Consider the following 19,688-nt stretch of genomic DNA (forward strand, 5'->3'; position numbering starts at 1 on the left):
GTAATGAAGTCATTTTAAATAAGGGATATTTTCAGCATAAAATGTTTAACAGATCAAATGTGTCTAGGCTTCTGCAGGTTTCAGAGGAAACAGAATGGAAAGCCACACTGATGAAACACTGCTAACGGGCAAATGATCCCTTTTTCCATGAGATAAGCAGCTCACAGGGTTTCGTTTAGGTGAGAACTCTTTGGTGGTTGGCTTAGGTAATGAGCATCTGCTGGGAAGGCCTTGTGAGCATTATTTGTGCCAGTGTCTGTGCGAAAAATATCTCTTCCCTTTATGGTGTGGATTTGAAAGAAAAATGGCATCCCATTGGAGGAAAAGGATTTGATCACCGTCAGGCCCTATCTTTTTGGTCCTTTATAATTCTTTTCTATGTCACTGCTTGACATCTATCATTAGAATGCTGCCAGACAATTTCCTCCCTCTCTTTTTACTACATGGAGGTCTCTTTGTTAAAAACAAGGATGCTAATGTTGCTTCAACTGTTGAGTGCATGAGTGTGTGTGTGTGTGTTGAGTATAAACATACTTGTCTATGGGGCATGGATGGAAGGCTTGAATTTCATTCTAACATATTCACTGATTCTCTGCCCAGCAACCCAAATGCTGTGAAACAGACAGAAGTAGGTCAGGATGGGCATTGTCCTATCTCAGCGTATTACAAGGTGGGTGTGACAAGTGAGTGAGCTGTCAGTTCAGAGACAGAAGTAGGGAAAACCAGAGATGGGTAGGGGTAACCATAGAATTCATCATCCACACCGTGTCACTTATGCGAATGAAAGGGGGTGCTATTAATAATTACGCTGGGATGACATGTGTAAACTGGGACTGTCCCAGGCAAACTGAGATGAATACTAAGCCTGGGGATGGGCTAAGTGTCAAAATGCCAGGAGAGGAACAGCCACATAATGGAGCCTAGTCTTTCCACTGGAATGGAGTCAGGCAAGTGGACAATTTCCCACGTAGTGGAATACATAATGAAAAATGCAAAAACTGAACGGGCAGGTGAGAGCACCACGGCACTTCATGGTTATCAAGAACAGAATTGTGCCTGATGAGTGTAAGTCATGTGGACCCGGCAGAATCCAAGGAAGTAGGTGGTTTGCTCCTCTTGAAGGCTGGCAGCTGCCTGTCTTCCCTTATGGAAATTGTTTTTGTCCATCTGAAAGGTGGAGTTCTTGCACTTGACATCTGTCAGGAATGGGCATTTCACTTAGGCAGAAACCTAAGTCGGGTCATGTGTAAGGTTGAAGGGCAAGAGTGCAAGGAATTTCTGGTAGAGGATTGTCAGTAGTTGATGGGGGCATTCCTTTGCGGGGAAACCCCCTCTATTTGCTTCTGCTTTGTATTCTACACATAAGACTGTCATTGGATGCAAAAAAACTGAAGCATAAATAAGACTGTCTCTACTTGGTACCTTTTTATTAAAAAAATTATACATTAGGTGTGGAGAAGGAAATGGTAACCCACTCCAGTATCCTTGACTGGGAAAGCCCATGGACAGAGAGGCATCTGGCAGGCTACAGTCCATGGGGTTGCAAAGAGTCGGACACAACTTAGTGACTAGACAGCACACGTTAGGTGAGGAATCCTAGGAGCAGTGAGCCTTTAGAGGAAAACACTGGACACTCAGCAGATCTCAGACCCCTTCTTCCCTTCCTTGCTTCCTTCTATCACTTACTTTTTCATTAATTCCCTACTAATAGTTAGGTCCCATACTTGGAACAAGAGCTACAGATAATGAAACATAGTCCCTACCTTGGAGGAGCACTCCTTCTAGGAAGAATGAGTGTAACCCTAAGACATTAAGCCTAAATAGTAAAGTACTGACACAGGAAGGGATAATGTGTTAAGAAGGACTCATGCTACAGAAGTGTGATGGAGTATGATGGTTACATAAGGTACGGAAAGAATTTCCAGGCAGAAGCTGTGGGGTGAAGAAAGAAAGTCAGATATTACAAGGACGGGGAGTGTTTGGGGAAGGGATAAACACTTACCTGCCCTAAAGGGCTCAGAGTAGGGAGGGAAAGAGTGAGTGGCAAAAATTTAAACCTGAATTGGGTTGGCCTTCTGGACCCAGATGTTGAAGAACAGTGGCAGCAATGGAAGAGGAATTCTAGAGCTGAAAGGAAGAAGAAAAGGCATGGGACATTGACAATCCAACAGAAAAAGAGAAAACACATGGAAGAAACACAGAGACACAGTCTCTGATAGACAGGAGCAAAATTCTCCAAAGAACCCTTACAAGATCTAATAGACCACGCAGCTCTGACTTCCCTTAACTGCCTTTCTGGGTCTGGGAGCTGCGGCCGAGACTCAGAGTTATGGGACTACCAGGACTCAGCACAGATGTAGGGTAATGACACACAAAGCCTCCCCGAAAGGGAGGTCTACTTCCTGCCTCCAAAAAGCGTCTATGGGTAGACAAACAGGAGTGGGTTTTTCTGTTTGTTTGTTTGGTTTTGGTTTTGAAGCTCTTCCCTTCAAAGCAAAGAAGGGGATGCAACGCACGGGGAGGGGAAACTGGCTTCCGCGGTCGGAGGCTCTGCCAGGGGCCCAAGACCCACCCCTTGGCAGATCCTGTGGCCAGCTCTTGAGGAGGCAGTGAAGGAAAATGCTAGTGCTTTACTGCAATGCCAAGCTACCTGCTGGCACAGTTTAGCCTGAACTAAGGTTGCTTTTATATCAGAAAAATGTGAGTCTGGAGATCCTGGGCTGTATGTTTAATAAGGGACATTCATATATACTGTGGTTCTGCTCGCTAATTGTCCCACAGGCTGGTTCCCAGGCAGATAAAGAGGGGAACTTGGCTCCGAAGCCTAGTTCACTTCCATCAGCATGGCAAAGAAATGCACAAAGCCTGATCATCAAACACATACACAGATACAGGATGTATTTCTTATTTATTCATTTTGCAATTCTGCTTCTTCTGGGAAAGTGGAGATTTCTTGTCCAGTAGCACATGACTCTGCTGAAAGGCACAAGGAATATCAACCAGCTGCTTCATGCACTATCCTGGCCAGCAGGGGCTGAGAGTACAGCAAGGGGGGTGGTGCGGAACCAGAACATTTACCATAGAAACCTACCAGTTAAGAATGGGGATCCTGTTGGTCACAGTTGTATGAGTCTCCCACCCAGAATTCTTGCACCCATCTTTAATTATGAGGTTGGGACAAATGTCCCAGTCATTTAGTCAATAAATATTTATCAAATAATGGTCATGTGCCACGGACTGCATCAAGTGCTCTGGATACAGTAGCAAGGAAGGTGGTCAAGGTCCATCTAAGGGTTTACAGTCTAGTGTAAGATATAAGCTGTGAATGAAAGAACAAACCATAATTACACATGGAGCTATAATACCTAACACTTCTATAGAGAGCTCACTGTCCCACTTCTAAGTCCACGCATGTATACATACACATACACGTCTTCATTTCTACTTCTCTACAGCTGGCCTCCTGTGTCTCCTCCTCTCTTCATCTTAGACCAAGTCTGCCCAGATTCTAAGACCCTGACCCAAAGCAAGGAATACTTATGCCATCTCACAACATCTTGAAGAATTTAGCATTCAGCCAATTTCCCTGTTATTTTGGCTGAAGATCTGGTGACCGGCACTAAATCAGGCACTTCATTTTCCTTGTCTATGCACCCCGTAATCCATGACACACTCGTTTTGAGAATAGACTCTTGCCTTTATTCTGAGCCCAATTACAATTCTGTGAAGCATTTTTGAAAATAATAATCTGTTTGATCTTTATTCAAGCTTTTCTCCAGCCTTGCTTTTAATCTTACTGAGTTTTTTTTTTTTTTTTTTCATCATAGATGGGAAGCCAGTTCTTGAATGGCTGTCCTGTGACTAAAAGGCTGCTTTCTACTGCAGATGGCCAGATGTGGCTACTAGGTATCACTTACCTAGAGCTCATTTTCCAACATCCATCTACTTGCTGGGATCTGAGGCTACTTAGTCACATCATCTCCTCCCGCACTGTTCATTTGCTTGAATGGACCACAATGAATGAGAATGCTTGAATGTGGCTAGAAATAAATCTCAGTGAAGATGGTTTGGAGCTGGTCATGGGCAAGTCCACAGATATCATGGTATCACAATGTTAGAAAGACAAGTATTTTGATGACTGAGCATAGACTCTGGTGTCACACAGATCTAGGTGTGAATCACACATACCTCACTTAGGAGCTATGCAAACTTGACTGAGTAACTTCTCTGCCCTTCAAATTATCTTTCCATACAATAAGCAAAATTTCACTACAGATTTAGTACTTATCGAGTAGTTGTGAGATCTAAAAGATACCACAATTAAAGACTCTTGTTTCTGGACAAGATGGAGTGATACAGATTGAATTTAGGTTCTGTCTGAAGAAACCGAAGGAAAAACAGACAAGATGAAACAATGGTTTTAAGACCTTGAACATTCATCTGGTCTTGCCTAAAAAATCTTAAAAACAGAACACAAATAATCAAATTATTTCTTAAAATTAATTTAGCTGTGTATGATAACAAAGCCCAGGGGTATATCTGCTGCTGCTGCTGCTGCTGCTGTTAAGTCACCTCAGTCATGTCCGACCAGGCTCCTCTGTCCAGGGGATTCTCCAGGCAAGAACACTGGAGTGGGTTGCCATTTCCTTCTCCAATAGGGATATGTCTAGGAATAAGAAAATACAGCAACCAACAAAGAAAAGTTCACAGTGCTTAGAATCCAGTAAAAAGATTACTAGCGTGCAAAGAAAGAGGGGAGAATGACCTACGGTGAGGGAGATAATTGAACATGAGCAAGAACTGAGTTAAATGAGTGACTTGGTAAGGGTATTGGCTGCCTGTGTGTGTGCTCAGCCACTTAGCTGTGTCTGACCGTATGTGACCCCCATGGACTGTAGCCAGTCAGTCTCCTCTGTTCATGGGATTTCCCAGGCAAGAATACTGGAGTGGGTTGCCATGTCCTTCTCCAGGGGAACTTTCTGACCCAGGGATCAAACTCATGTCTCTTGCTTTACTACTGAGCCACCTGGAAAGCCCCTAAAAAGTTAAGTAGAAACAAAGAAGTTATACAAAGGACCCAAAATAAACTTCTAGATATAAAAAACACAATGTCTGATATGAAAAATATACCAGATGGGGTTAATGACAGATTAATCATTGGGGAAGAAAAGATTTTTAAATATGAAGATATAGAAATAGAAACTAAGGAAGATAAAACGCATAAGAAAAAAAAAGAATTGAAAAAAAAAATGGAAGGAGCCATGGGGCAGCCTCAAGAAGACTGATATATATATGAGCTTGAAGTCCCTGAAGAAAGAGGGGCAGGTCAGAAAACATATTTGTAGACATAATGAACATTTCCCCCCATAAACTTGCTAAAAAATATAAAGTCATAGATCTGAGACATAAAATCAGCAAGGACAAATAGACTTTACCGGGTCTGATTTACATTGACAGAACAACTCCATCAGATAACAGCAGAATATTTATTTTTGAGCATACATAGATCGGTATCAAGTTTTCCTGAGGGATGGAAGCCTGACCCAAATGCTGGTCCTGTGGCTGGAGCCTGCTTTCCATGATGTAGATGGTTAAGACTATGTTCTGGGCCATGAAAGAAGTCTCAACAAATTTAAAAGGATTCAAGTCATACACAAATGGAATTAAATTAGAAATCAGTAACAGAAAGATATCTAGAAAATCTCTAGAGATTTAGAAGCTGTCTCATGTACTTCTTTTTTAAAAATTTTATGTTGTATTGGAGTCTGGTTGATTAACATTGTCGTGTCAGTTTCAGATGTACAGCACAGTGATTCAGTTACACATGTACATGTTTCTATTCTTTTCTGATTTTTTTTCCCATTTAGTTTATTGCAAAGTATTGAGCAGAGTTCCCTGTGTCATTGCTCAGTTGGTAAAGAATCTGCCTGCAATGCAGGAGACCCAGGTTCGATTCCTGGGTTGGGAAGATTCCCTAGAGAAGAAAATGGCAACCCACTCCAGTATTCTGGCCTGGAGAGTTCCACGGACAGAGGAGACTGGCAGGCTAGTCCATGGGGCCACAAGAGTTGGACACGACTTAGCGACTAAACAGCAACCCTGTGTTACACAGTAGGTCCCTGCTGATGATTTATATTTCAATGTAGCAGTGTATACATGGCAACACCAAACTTCCAATATACACGTAATCTACTATATAATGTACTTCTAAATAATTCATTAGTCAAAGGAGAAATCAGAAGTATTTTGAACTGAATGAAATGAAAACCCAGTATATTAGAATTTGTGGGATGCTCTATAGCTGTATTTAGGAGAACATTATTGCACTAAACATCTGTATTAGGAAAAAATAATCTTAAGTCACATGATCTCACCTTCCATATTAAAAAACAGGGAAGGAAGTACAATTAAAACTAAAGTAAAAAGAAATAAAGATCAAAGCAGAAATCCCCAAAATATAAAACAGAATGGCTAGAGGTTTCTCAATTTTCTTCATCTCTTAGAACTAGTCACATGGTCAGGAAACAAAGAAAGGCCACAAATTACCAATGTCAGAAATGAAAGGTGACATCACTGCAGTGTACAGACATTAAAATGATAATGAGGGAATATGGTGAACAATTTTATTCTATAAATTTGACATCAAAGATGAAGTTGACAAATTCCTTGAAAAGAACAAACTACTGATGCTCATACAAGAGAAAACAGATAACCTGAATAGCTATATATCAAATAAAGATATTGAATTTGTAGTTAAACATCTTCCTGCAAAGAAAACTGCAGGCTTAGATGGCTTTACTAGTGAATTCTTCAAAACACTTAAGGAAAAATAATACCACTTCTACATAAACTGCCCCAGAAAATTGAAGAGGAGAAAATACTTCTTAACACATTCTTTGAGACTGCCTTGACACCAAAGCCAGACAAAGACACGACAGGTTAAAAGAACCAAAAACCAAGAAAGCTGCAGACTAATACATTTCTGATTACAGGTGCAATAATTCAAAATAAACTTTTATCAAATCCAGTCCAACAATGTATTTAAAAAAGAAGGATATATTGAGCTAGTGGATTTATCCTAGGAAGTATATCATCATATTATCAAACCAATAAAGAAAAGCTATGTGATCATCTCAATAAATGCAGAAAATAGAGTGACAAAATATAACATTTATTCCTAAATGAGCACTCAACAAACTAGGAATTGAAGGGAACTTTTTCAGCCTAATGAAGTCCGTCTACAAAAAACCTACAGCCAACATCATACATAATAGTGAAAGACTAAATGCCTTACCACCAAACCAAAAACAAGACAGATATGTCTGTTTTCTTCACTTTTATCCAACATTGAAGATTCGACTAGTATAACCAGGTTAAAAAAAGTACAAATCATGCAGATAGTATAAGAGGAAATAAACTATCTTTATTGCAGATGACATGCTTATCTATTTAGGATAGTTTTTTTTTTCAATCTCTGCCAGATATTCTGGGCTCAATAGTTCTTTGTTGTGGGGGGTTCACCTATGGGTTATACGATGTTTAGCAGCAATCCTGGCATCTAACCACTAGTTGTCAGTATCATTGTCTGTATCCCTTTATCCCAAGGTATGAGAACCAAAAATGTCTCTGGACATTAGCACAGACCCCTAGGGACTCAACTACTACCAGCTGAGAATCACCGAGAAACAAAATCTGAGGGAATCTATACAAATCTACTGGAACTAGCGAGTGCGTTTAGCAGGATCGTAGAATACGAGGTCAACACATGAAAATCATACAGCTTTATATACTAACAGTGAAGACATGGAAATTAAAATTAAGTTACGGTGCTATTTATAATCGCATCAAAAATACTAAACTGATAGTGACAGACCTGACAAAAGGGACGAGAAGCTTCTACAATGATACTACAAGATATTGTTGTGAGAAGTTAAAGGCCTAAACAGATAGAGATGCATAATTTATTACGGTTGAAAGACTTAATATTGTTAAGATGTCAATTTGCTTAAATTGTTTTATAGATTTAGTACTGTGCTATGTGTTTAGTCATTCAGTCGTGTCCGACTCTTTGCAACCCCATCAACTGTAGCCTGCCAGGCTCTTCTGTCCATGGGCATTCTCCAGGCAAGAATACTGTAGTGGGTTGCCATATCCTCCTCCAGGGGATCTTCCGAACCCAGGGATCAAACCCAGGGCTCCCGTGTTGCAGGTGGATTCTTTGCTGTCTGACCTACCAGGGAAGCCAATCCCAATTAAACTTTCAGCAGATTTTTATTTTTTATTTTTGTACAGGTTGATAAGCTGATTCTAAAATTCACTGGAAGTGCAGAGTCTCTGGAAGAGCCAAACAACTTTAAAAAAGAACAGAGTTGGAGGAGTAACATCATGTGATTTCAAGGTTAAGAAAGCTGTAGAAAGCAAGATGGTAGAATTGGTATAAACATAGATGTTACAAAAATACAAGTCTGTAAAGACCCACATATATCTATACAACTGATTTGATAATGGTAAGAGGGTAATTCAGTGAAGAAGGGATAGTCTTTTCAACAGATGGTGCTGAACAGTTGAATATATTTAAAAAAGGAAAAGCTTTAATCCATACTTTGCACAATACAAAAAAGTTAACTCAAATGCATCATAGGTCTAAATATAAAACGTAAACTATATAATTTCTAAAAGAAAACATAGTATGAAATATCTGTGATCTTGGATTAGGCAAAGTTCTCAGAGATAATATCTCAGAAAGGAAATCTATAAAAAAACATGTTGACCAATCTGACTTCATGAAAATTAAAACTGCTTTTCAAAAGATATTGTTAAGAAAATGAAAAGACAAATCAAATTAGGAGCAAATGTTTGCAAGATATATAACTGATAAAGGATTTTATATATATATAAAGATGCATATGTCTACAATATGCATAGAACTCTTAAATCTCAGTAATACATCTGCGTTTTAGTCGGAGAAGGTGAGGGTGGGATGATGTGAGAGAATAGCATTGAAACTTGTATATTACCTTATGTAAAATAGATGACCAGTGCAAGTTCAGTGCATGAAGCAGGGCACCCCAAGCCAGTGCTCTGGGACAACGCAGATAGGGTGGGGAGGGAGGTGGGAGGGATGTTCAGGATAGGGGGAACACATGTATACCTGTGGCTGATTTATGCTGATGTAAGCTTATTTAACTTATATGCAGAGTACATCATGAGGAACGCTGGGCTGGAAGAAGCACAAGCTGGAATCAAGATTGCTGGGAGAAATATCAATAACCTCAGATATGCAGATGACACCACCCTTATGGCAGAAAGTGAAGAGGAACTCAAAGGCCTCTTGATGAAAGTGAAAGAGGAGAGTGAAAAAGTTGGCTTGAAGCTCAACATTCAGAAAACAAAGATCATAGCATCTGGTCCCATCACTTCATGGGAAATAGATGGGGAAACAGTGGAAACAGTGTCAGACTTTATTTTTTTGGGCTCCAAAATCACTGTGGATGCTGATTGCAGCCATGAAATTAAAAGACGCTTACTCCTTGGAAGGAAAGTTATGACCAACCTAGATAGCATATTAAAAACCAGAGACATTACTTTGCCAACCATGGTCCGTCTAGTCAAGGCTATGGTTTTCCCAGTGGTCATGTATGGATGTGAGAGTTGGACTGTGAAGAAAGCTGATTGCCGAAGAATTGATGCTTTTGAACTGTGGTATTGGAGAAGTCTCTTGAGAGTCCCTTGTACTGCAAGGAGATCCAACCAGTCCATTCTAAAGGAGATCAATCCTGGGTGTTCATTGGAAGGACTGATGCTAAAGCTGAAACTCCAATACTTTGGCCACCTCATGCGAAGAGTTGACTCACTGGAAAAGAGTCTGATGCTGGGAGGGATTGGGGGAGGGAGGAGATGGGGACGACAGAGAATGAGATGGCTGGATGGCATTACCGACTCTGTGGACATGAGTTTGAGTGAACTCTGGGTGTTAGTGATGGACAAGGAGGCCTGGCGTGCTGTGATTCATGGGGTCGCAAAGAGTCGGACATGACTGAGCGACTGAACTGAACTGAACTGATGGCAAAAAGCATCACAAAATTGTCACGTAATTATCCTCCAATTAAAATAAATAAATTAATAAAATATCTCAATAATAAGACATCGACGAAATTAAAACTCTTGTTCTCCACAATATACCATTATAAAAGTGAAGACAACCTATGAAATGGAAGGAAAATTTTGCTATATATATGTGTATATATATCTGATAAAGACTTGGACTTAAAACATATAAAAACACTAACAACTCTACAGTAAAAAAACAGATGACTCAATTAAAAATAAGTAAATGATTTTATAGACATCATTCCAAAAAAAATACACAAATAGGCAATAAGCGAATGGAAAGATGCTCAACGTCGTTAGCCATCAGAGACATGCAATGCGAAGCCACAGGGAGTTTCACCCAATACCTACTGAGCCGGCTATAATAAAAGACAGATAATCATGTGTCTTTGCAGATGTGGAAACAGCAGAATCTTTACACACTGCTGGTTGACATGTAAAATGGTACACTTCTTTGGAAAATGGTCTGTCAGTTTCTAAAAATGAAACACTAAACATAGGACTGCTATATGGGCTAGCAATGTCTTCCTAGGTGCATACACAAGAAAAGCAAAACACAACTGTATTGGTAAAATTCAGTCTTCCCTTCTATATCTCCTTTTACACAGAACACTTCACTGCTGACACTTTTGGTCACCAAATGTGTGTGCATTTTTTCCCCAAGTCAAGAAATTCTTCATGACACCAGCTGGGTGTTCTACAATCCAACTCAGTCCTGACTTCATTTATCTGGAAATTGATTGAACTCCCCAGGTTAAGAGTGCAGCACCAAACAATTGCCCTCCACTTCAGGAGCTAATTGCAAGAAGCAGATCCCCAAGTTACTTGGTTACAAACTGGAAGTTCCGATGACCTCATCTCTCTCAAGATCTGAGTAGTATGCTAGAGTGGCTCACAGAAATCAGAGAATACTTGTTTACCAGTTTATTAAAGGATATGTTAAAGAATATAGATGAATAGCCAGATGAAGAGATACATAGAGTGAGATCTGGGAGGGTCCCAAATGTAGGAGCTTCAGTCCTCAGAGAGTTGGAGTGTGTCACCTGTCTGGTTGATGGATGTGTCCGCCACCTGGAAGCTCATCAAACCCCCTGGCACCAGGGTTTTATATAGGCATGATCAATTACTAGTTTCATTTTTAGCCCCTCTACACTTTGGAGAAGCTGGGGGCAAGGAGGCTGAAAATCCCAAGCTAACCATGGCTTGGTCTTCTGGAGACCAGCCCCCATCCAGGAGCCCACCCAGAGTTGCCTCATGAGAACAAAAGATGTTCCTAATATTCTTTTCACGTAGGCAGTTACAAAGGTTTTGGGAGCTCTGTGACAGGGACCAGGGGCAGAGACCAATATACATGTACAGATATATTTAATTTGTAATTTTTCTATTATCTCAATAATCCACACAAAAACTTGTACACTGATATTCATGGCAGCATTATATACGTAATAGCTAAAAAAATGAAAGCTCAAATTCTATCAATTGATAAATGGAGAAATAAAATGTTATATAGCCATATGGTAATGTCCAATAGAATATTCTTTAGCAGTAAAAAGAAATAAACTACTGATACGTGCTACAAAGTTAATTGAACCATTATGCTACATGAAAAAAACCAGTCAGAAAAGGCGCTTATTATGATTTAATTGATAGGAAGTGTTCAGAATAGGAAAATCTATAGAGACAGAGAGTAGATTAGTGGTTTGGAAGTGCAGGAAAGGAAATGGGGGTTAGCAGGGTGACTGCTAATAGGTATGAAGTTTCTTTTTGAGGTGATGAAAATGATTATAGTTTGATTTAAAATCTGTGAATATATTAAAAACCACTTGTACACTTTAAGTGGGTGATTTCTTTGGTATGTAAATAATATGTAAACAAATTTGCCATTTAAAAAAGAGTAAAAGTTGAAAGAGTGGGATTGACCATCAAAAAAGGAGTCAGGACTTTGTAGGTTTTACCTTGATTGTGATGGCAGTTACTGGAATGTGTAAGTTTTTCAAACTTCACTGAGATGTGTGTCAATTAATCCTCAATCAAATTGATTTGTACAACCTCAGTAATAAGGACTAGCAAGCCAGTTTTAAAAAATGGGCAAAATATTTGAACCAACAGTCACAAAAGAAGATATATGAATGGCAAATAAGCATATGAAAATATACTCAACATCATCAGTCATTAGGAAACTGCAAGTTAAAATAACAACATTATCCCACTACCTATTAGAATAGTTAAAATTAAAATGATTGACTAAGTGTTGGCAAGGATGTGTCAGAACTCGAACTCTCAAACACTGCTGGTGCTAATGCAACATGGTATGATGATTTTGTAAAATGCTTGACAGTTACTTAAACATTCCACATGCAGCTGCCATACCATCTAGCTGTTCCACCACTAGGTATTTACCCAACAGAAATGAAAATACATGTCCGTACAAAGACTTGTACATAAATATTCATAGCAGTTTTATTTGTAATTGTGCAAAACTGGAAACAGTCCAAATGCCCATCAACAGGTGAACGGATAAACCAATTGTGGCATATCACATTTACCAGTAAAATAGAATGAACTATTGAATACTTATTGAACGATTCCCTTAAAAATATTAGAAAATGCTATTTTATGGCTTACCTGGTGGCTCAGAGGTTAAAGTGTCTGCCTACAATGAGGGAGCCCTGGGTTTGATCCCTGGGTTGGGAAGATTCCCTGGAGAAGGAAATGGCAACCCACTCCAGTATTCTTGCCTGGAGAATCCCATGGACGGAAGAGTATACGTAAGATGCCTGGCAACGGTGTGTGTTTGTAAAAGAGCCTATGTCTAACAAGACCTCATCGGTTAGAAAAGTTTGGGGGTGAATGCGGGAGCACTAGTGGCTTACTGAGACGTGGAGTGGGATTGGTGTACGCGGGACCTGCAGATAAAGTGACACAGGGTTTACTGAGATCTGGTTCTCCCTCTTTGAAATTTTGTGAGCTCATCCTGAGACCCCAGAGTCCCTCTTTCTTCCACTGTCAGGAAGGCTGGCGATCCAGTCAGTGGAAGAAGGCAAAGTGTTTCCTTGCTTATTGCCTTGCTGGTCATCCTTGCCTAGAGCAATGGAAACTTGGGAGCTATCAGATGACTCGGGAAGGTATTTTCTATCTTTACCTTTATGGCTCCCTACCACTTCCAGAGATGTGCTAGCTGAGCTTGTGGATCTTATTTACGGAGGGGTTCTAAAGGCAACTTTCAGCTGTGTGTCCGTATGCAGCTCGGTATGGGCCACTCGACAGGCATTCAGACTGATGGGGGGAAGCATATGCATCTCAGAAGGAAGCAGATGCTCCACAATCAACAGTAATTTAGAAGGACAAGCAAAGGAGAAAACAGACAGACCCCATATCTGACCTCAGAAAGTTTTGTACCACGGCGGTCTCCTGCCTGAGGCTCTTGAGTGCTTCATGTGTCTTGAGCCATTGCACCAAAGGCTACAGGCAACTCTGAAAGAAGTAGCCTCCAAAAGACTGGGTAATGGGAGTATAGACACTACCAACCTCAGCTGTTGCCATGGAAGGGATGTTACTGTTAGGGGATGATGCAGAAGAGACCTTCCGAGAAGTGACCAAACTTCTATCTGAGAATTGAACACAGCGTGGCAAAGGGTGACAGTCAAGGCCTTTGGAGTTTGAGAACGACAAAGGCCACTCAGTGAGAATCAATGCCACCACTTCCTGATCTTGGAAATGTTGCTTGCTCACTCACAGCATCATTCTATCAGTTGGAAAATAAGACTATTAATAATAATAATGCCTGTCTTCTCAGGATCGTTTTAAGGACTAAGTGGAATGATACATGAAGTGATGAACTGAGGAGTTCTCACTTATGCCAAAAGATACATTTTAGGTGGTTTCAAATACAGGAGGCATGGCGTTTGGTTGAAAAGGGACTGTTTAGCTGCCAAAGATGTTTTTCGGATCCGAGACTGATGGTCAAGTCAGCTGCTAAATGATCAAAGCAATGGCCATACCTACAATGAATGGGGCCATCTTTTCAGATTTAAACCACGGCCCAATGGCAGAGCATCAGTGAAGGCTGTTTCTCCTTCCTACTTCATCTTAGTGAAAATGAAATGTTTGCTGGCTTAGAAAAAAGGGCTTGACCACTTGTGTTCACCAGCTTTGTACGAACACGGAGATCTCTGGGTACAATGATTTGTTTAATCGGGAGTTGGTGACGGGCATTAAGTAAATGTCATGGGAACACCATGCTGTTCTTGTCGGGCGGTAGAACACTTCTACTTCAGGGCCAGAGAAAATGTCTCTTTAGAGGATTCTGATGCTCCTATGAGTATGTCATGCCCCTCTGCACACATGCAGACAACGGTTATTTTTAAATTATTCTCTTCCCACTCAAAGAATCATGACGAGATTCAGTCCCCTAAAATATCTACCTGGGTGAAAAAGAAGAAATCTCTCTTCTCCAACTTCCCCTGAAGCTTCTGACAAGCCACCCTTGTCCCTTCGCCCATGGTTGCCGTTCACTGCCTGGTGACCTGCCAGCTTCACCCACCATCTCGTATCCTCTTCCTTGTCTGTTGCGTGCAGTGGGGTCATTTTCGCCACTGCTGATGGTTCTGGGCACTGTGTGGTGAGTTCCCCTTTTTGGACATACTTTTCTCATTGAAGGGCTTCCCTTGTGACTCAGCTGGTAAAGAATTTGCCTGCAGTGCAGGAGACCTGGGTTTGGCCCCTGGGTTGGGAAGAGCCCCTGGAAAAGGGAACGGCTACCCACTCCAGTATTCTTGCCTGGAGAATTCCATGGATGGTATAGTCCATGAGGTCGCAATGAGTTGGACACGACTGAGCGAGTTTCACTTTCACTCACTTCTCATTGAAAATCCAGAGGCATAGAACCCATGGAAATGGTTAGGTAGCAGGGAAGGAGGGTTGCAGGCCTCTGTGTGTGATAGTGCTCATCTTCATATTCATGTTCAGTGTGTGTTACTTATTGCATAAACCGTAAAGTGTCTAGGTTAGTACCTGGCATGGACTAGGCACTGCACACATGATTGTTATCACCATTATTATAACACAAAAACAGAGCCATGGCACATGCGTCACAATTTATGAAAGTCATTTCATGGACCATGTTGTTTCTTATTCTAGTGTTTCCCAAGTACATCAGGTTTTTTTCTTAAGAGACAGAAACACTCTATTGGACTATTGGGGTGGCATAGATGGGGCTGTGAGAAAATGTCAGCTCTTCCCCACTTTCCAGATGCAGTGCTTCTGAAAGCATCTTCAGAAACACTCCTAGCCTAGTGCCCGGCACACAGGAAGTGCCTAATTTATATATCTAACATTTATTAGGTAATTTCTAATTTTTCCTCTGTATAAAAGAACTGTACTTAGAAATCTGGACCCACGCCCTGTTAAGCAGCCCTGCTCTGGAGCCCAGGGGAGCCCCATTCACAGCCACACCACGCTTCTTATCTTTAGGCCCTTCTCCTGGAGGAAGTGAGCTTGCATACATGCTCAGTCACTTGAGTCGTGTCTCTTTGCGACCCTCTAGACTGGAGCCCCCAGGCTCCTCTGTCCATGGGATTTCCCAGGCAAGAACACTGGAGTGGGTTGCCATTTCCTTCTCCAGGGACCAAACCCACATCTCCTGCATTGCAGGCAGATTCTTTACCGCTGAGCTACAAAGGAAGACAAAGTGAGCTTCAGTTCAGTTCAGTTCAGTTGCTCAGTCGTGTCTGACTCTGTGCGACCCCATGAATCACAGCACGCCAGGCCTCCCTGTCCATCACCAACTCCCGGAGTCTACTCTAACTCATGTCCATCGAGTTGGTGATGCCATCCAGCCATCTCATTCTCTGTTGTCCCCATCTCCTGAGTCTTGCTGCTGCTAAGTCACTTCAGTCGTGTCCGACTCTGTGTGACCCCATAGACGGAAGCCCACCAGGCTCTCCTGTCCCTGGGATTCTCCAGGCAAGAACACTGGAGTGGGTTGCCATTTCCTTCTCCAATGTGTGAAAGTGAAAAGTGAAAGTGAAGTCGCTCAGTCGTGTCCGACCCTTAGCGACCCCACGGACTGCAGCCTACCAGGCTCCTCCATCCATGGGATTTTCTAGGCAAGAGTACTGGAGTGGCTTGCCATTGCCTTCTCCGCTCCCGAGTCTTAGTTGCCCCTAAATCAGCAAAGGACTACGCCTTTCTCCTCTAACTCCTTATCCTGTCCTGATCTGGGTGGTGATTGGTTCTCCCCCTCAGCTGGCTTTCTCTCTCTCTGCTTGACAAGCGCTTCTTGTTAATAGTCTTTTGTTTTACAGATAATGATCATGATAACAACAATCTTTCTCTCTTGTACAGCGCTTTCTCCTTTTCAGATCACTTCCTCTGCCTTGCTCTTATTTCCCCCCTCAATCAACCAGATGAGTAAGCAGGAGAGTGCCACCTGTCCTTCCCATTTTACAGACCAGGATATGACATTCACACAGACTCCTGCTGTTCTAAGGTCACATAGCTAGGAACTGGCAGAACCAGAACTAGAATTCAAGGCCTTACCTTCAGACCCTTGGTGTTCTCACTGTTGCAGATGATTTCCTGTGGATGAGTGACAGGCCTGGAAGCCCAGAGCTGGAAATGAGCAAGCCCTAAGATGATGAACACTTTCCAGGTTGCAAAGAATCCACCTGCTAATGTAGGAGACACGGGTTCGATTCCTAGGTCAGGAAGATTCCCTGGAGTAGGAAACGGCAACCCAGTATTCTTTTTCTTTTTTAATCTATGTGTCTAGGGCATGAACCAGGCACGGGCACAGAGCAAAAGCCAAGCTGGGAGAAACAAGGAGTTGTTTTGTCCCTCACTGACATGAGACAGGTACTACCAACCAGGTGCCACTCTACCCAGTTCAGGGACAACAACCCACTATTCTTGCCTGCAAAACTCCATGGACAGGGGGGTCTGGCAGGCTATAGTCCACAGGGTCCCAAAAGCACTGGACTGAGCCCACACAGCATACACGTAAGGTGCTGAACAACATCAGGGGCTACTGTGGCCAAGAGAAACCCAGCACTGTCAGGCTTAAAACAGATCCAACAAATGACAGTTTCAACAGCCAGGAAGTATAGCAAACGTTTCTGGTAGCAACTTAATTTGTTGAATGAATACAGGAATGAATAACATTAAAAAAGCAGTACATTCTCTCAAGATGCGCACGCATCCTTGTGGTCAATTCAGTTACCTCAGCTAGGGGAAATGTAACCTCTTAGATTCTCGGAGCACTTTTGACCCTCAAAGGACATTGGACAGTGCCTGGATACATTTTTAATTATTATGACTGGGGAGGCAGTGCTACTGGCCTCCAGTTAGTAAAGACAGTCAATGCCAGGTATTGTTAAACAGGTAAGTTAAACATCCTACTGGGAACAGGCTAACCCCGCCCCGCACCACCCCGCAAAAAAAAAAAAAAATCATCTAGCCCAAATGTCAATAGTGCTAAGGTTGAGAAACTCTGCCCTAGAGGAATAAACATTTCCATACCTGCCCTACTTTCAGGATAGAGACAATCTTGGCATTAACCTTTTTTATGGGTCTGTAAGTATGACTACTGGGTAATGGGAGTCCTTAAGGGAAGGAGAAGGGCTTCAAGAATTGTATTTGATTTTAAAACCAAACTGGCTCAGCCCAATATTTTTTCCTCTCTACAAATTTAATACACTCTCCTTTGTGGATAATAAAGGAGTGGGGAAATGAGAGTCAAGTGATGTCCTACAGGGATGTGCTTCCACGAGTTGGCAAAGTAAGATCTGAAATATTGATAATTAATCTACACAGACCTTGAGAATGGAGAGCTCTGTTGAGAGCTGGAAAGGTCAAGAAAGAATTGACTGAAACAAAACAAAACAATGTGAAAGGATAAGAGCCCCACGAAGGTCAGGGCTGGAGGAAGGCTTACAGATGACATCCCTGCTCCTTTTCTACGTGGGGAGACTGGAGTCCTGTGCAGTGTGCCCTGACAAAGGCACAGAGACCCAAACTCAAGCTTCAGAGTGGCTGAGGTGAAGCAATGTCCCTAAGGATTCTGCAGCGTCCTCGCAATCAGCACAGGGACAGCTCTGATGGAGTATTTCTCTGTTTACTAGGGCATCGTCAGCTCTGACAGGGGAGAGCTGAGAAATGCTGTCCTGTGAAACTGGGCTCTTTAATACAAGGCTGACAAAATGACACTAATCCTCGTAATGAAAATTTGCGCGTCGCTTTTACCTCTTCTGCTTTATTCACATATGCCCCTTCTCACCTTCTCAATTCTCTGGATGTGCAGTCTTCTTGTCTTGCCGCTTTCCAATCGTCCTTTGGATAGTGACCCATCCCGCCTTCTGATCTTTCCTGACACACCCTTTCTTCACAGGCACACATGCGAGCACGCTCGCGCACACACACACACACACACACACACACACACCCCATATAGAATAAATCCCTCCCTACCGCATATCAATCCTACGCTTTATGCATCTTTCTGCAGTACAATAACCGGTGTCGTGTTGGATTTTGTGAAAACCAATAAGCAACACCCCCTTTATTCCCCAATTGAATTCAGAATCAATTGAGAAATAAGACACAGTTGTCAAACAGACGGATATAAAAATATAAACTTTATTGGTAAATTTTACTAGAGAACATGGCTTAGATCTGCAGCCAAGTGTGCCTCCCTAATAATTTCCTCCAGAGTGAAACGCACGCATCCAGTCCCAGGAGAAGAAGTGTGCCGCGGTGGGTGAGCAAGATGATGGAAAGAAAGAGGCCCCACACTTTCTCTTCCTGTATTTCGGTAACTTTTTCCTTTCTTGGGGACCAAATATTTCAGAGTTGACATCAAAATATACAGTCTGTTTCCTCTCTTAGATTGTGGGCAACTTGGGGGCAGGGATACCATATGGTCTATCTTTGTTTATTCAACTCCAAGTTTAGTGTCTGGTACATAGCAGGTCTGCTAAATGAACGATGTTAGACATACTTCATGTCTTTTTCTTCTGCCTCATTTCATTCCTTTCAAACAGAAATTGATGCTGCCGATCCTCCCCCAGCCAGCCAGGCTCCATCCCGCCGCACACGTTACAGCAGCCAATGTTACAAAGCCCCTGCGGAGTCGTGTCACTTCCTTTTTTACCGAGGAGGGAAATGAAGCTCCGAGCTCTTTAGTAACCTTAGTATGAATCAAGTCAGCCAGCAAGCCAGCGGTAAAGCCAGGTTCAGTGTGTGGCCCTCCTCAGCCCTCACGCGTCAAGGGCCTCCCCTTGTCAGCTCAGACCGCACCTCTTTCTGCCTCCTCTCACAAGTTCTTAGCCAGTCCTGACTAAGGCGGAAATGTGAATTGACTTGATTTTTAATATGGGCTTCCCTAGTGGCTCAGTGCTAAAGAATGCACTTGCCAATGCAGGAGACACGGGTTTGATCCCTGGGTCGGTAAAATCCCCTGGAGGAGGAAATGGCAACTTACCCCAGTAATCTGGCCTAGGAAATCCCATGGACAGAGGAGCCTGATGGGCTACGGTCCATAGGGTTGCAAAGAGTCAGACACGATTTAGCAACTAAAGAGC

General features: G+C 42.2%; 1 non-coding gene across 1 annotated transcript; it reads right to left on the minus strand.

Annotated features, from left to right (window-relative positions):
* Positions 1–16,870: 16,870 nt before the first annotated feature.
* LOC129551816 (small nucleolar RNA SNORA48) lies at positions 16,871–17,005 on the minus strand. Its single transcript, XR_008685134.2, has one exon. It is a non-coding gene; the product is annotated as a small nucleolar RNA SNORA48 (small nucleolar RNA).
* Between the last annotated feature and the right edge of the window lie 2,683 nt (positions 17,006–19,688).

Source organism: Moschus berezovskii, chromosome 17, assembly GCF_049115385.1.
Source record: "Moschus berezovskii isolate FMDL1 chromosome 17, NW_MosBer_1.0, whole genome shotgun sequence".
Classification (NCBI taxonomy): domain Eukaryota; kingdom Metazoa; phylum Chordata; class Mammalia; order Artiodactyla; family Moschidae; genus Moschus; species Moschus berezovskii.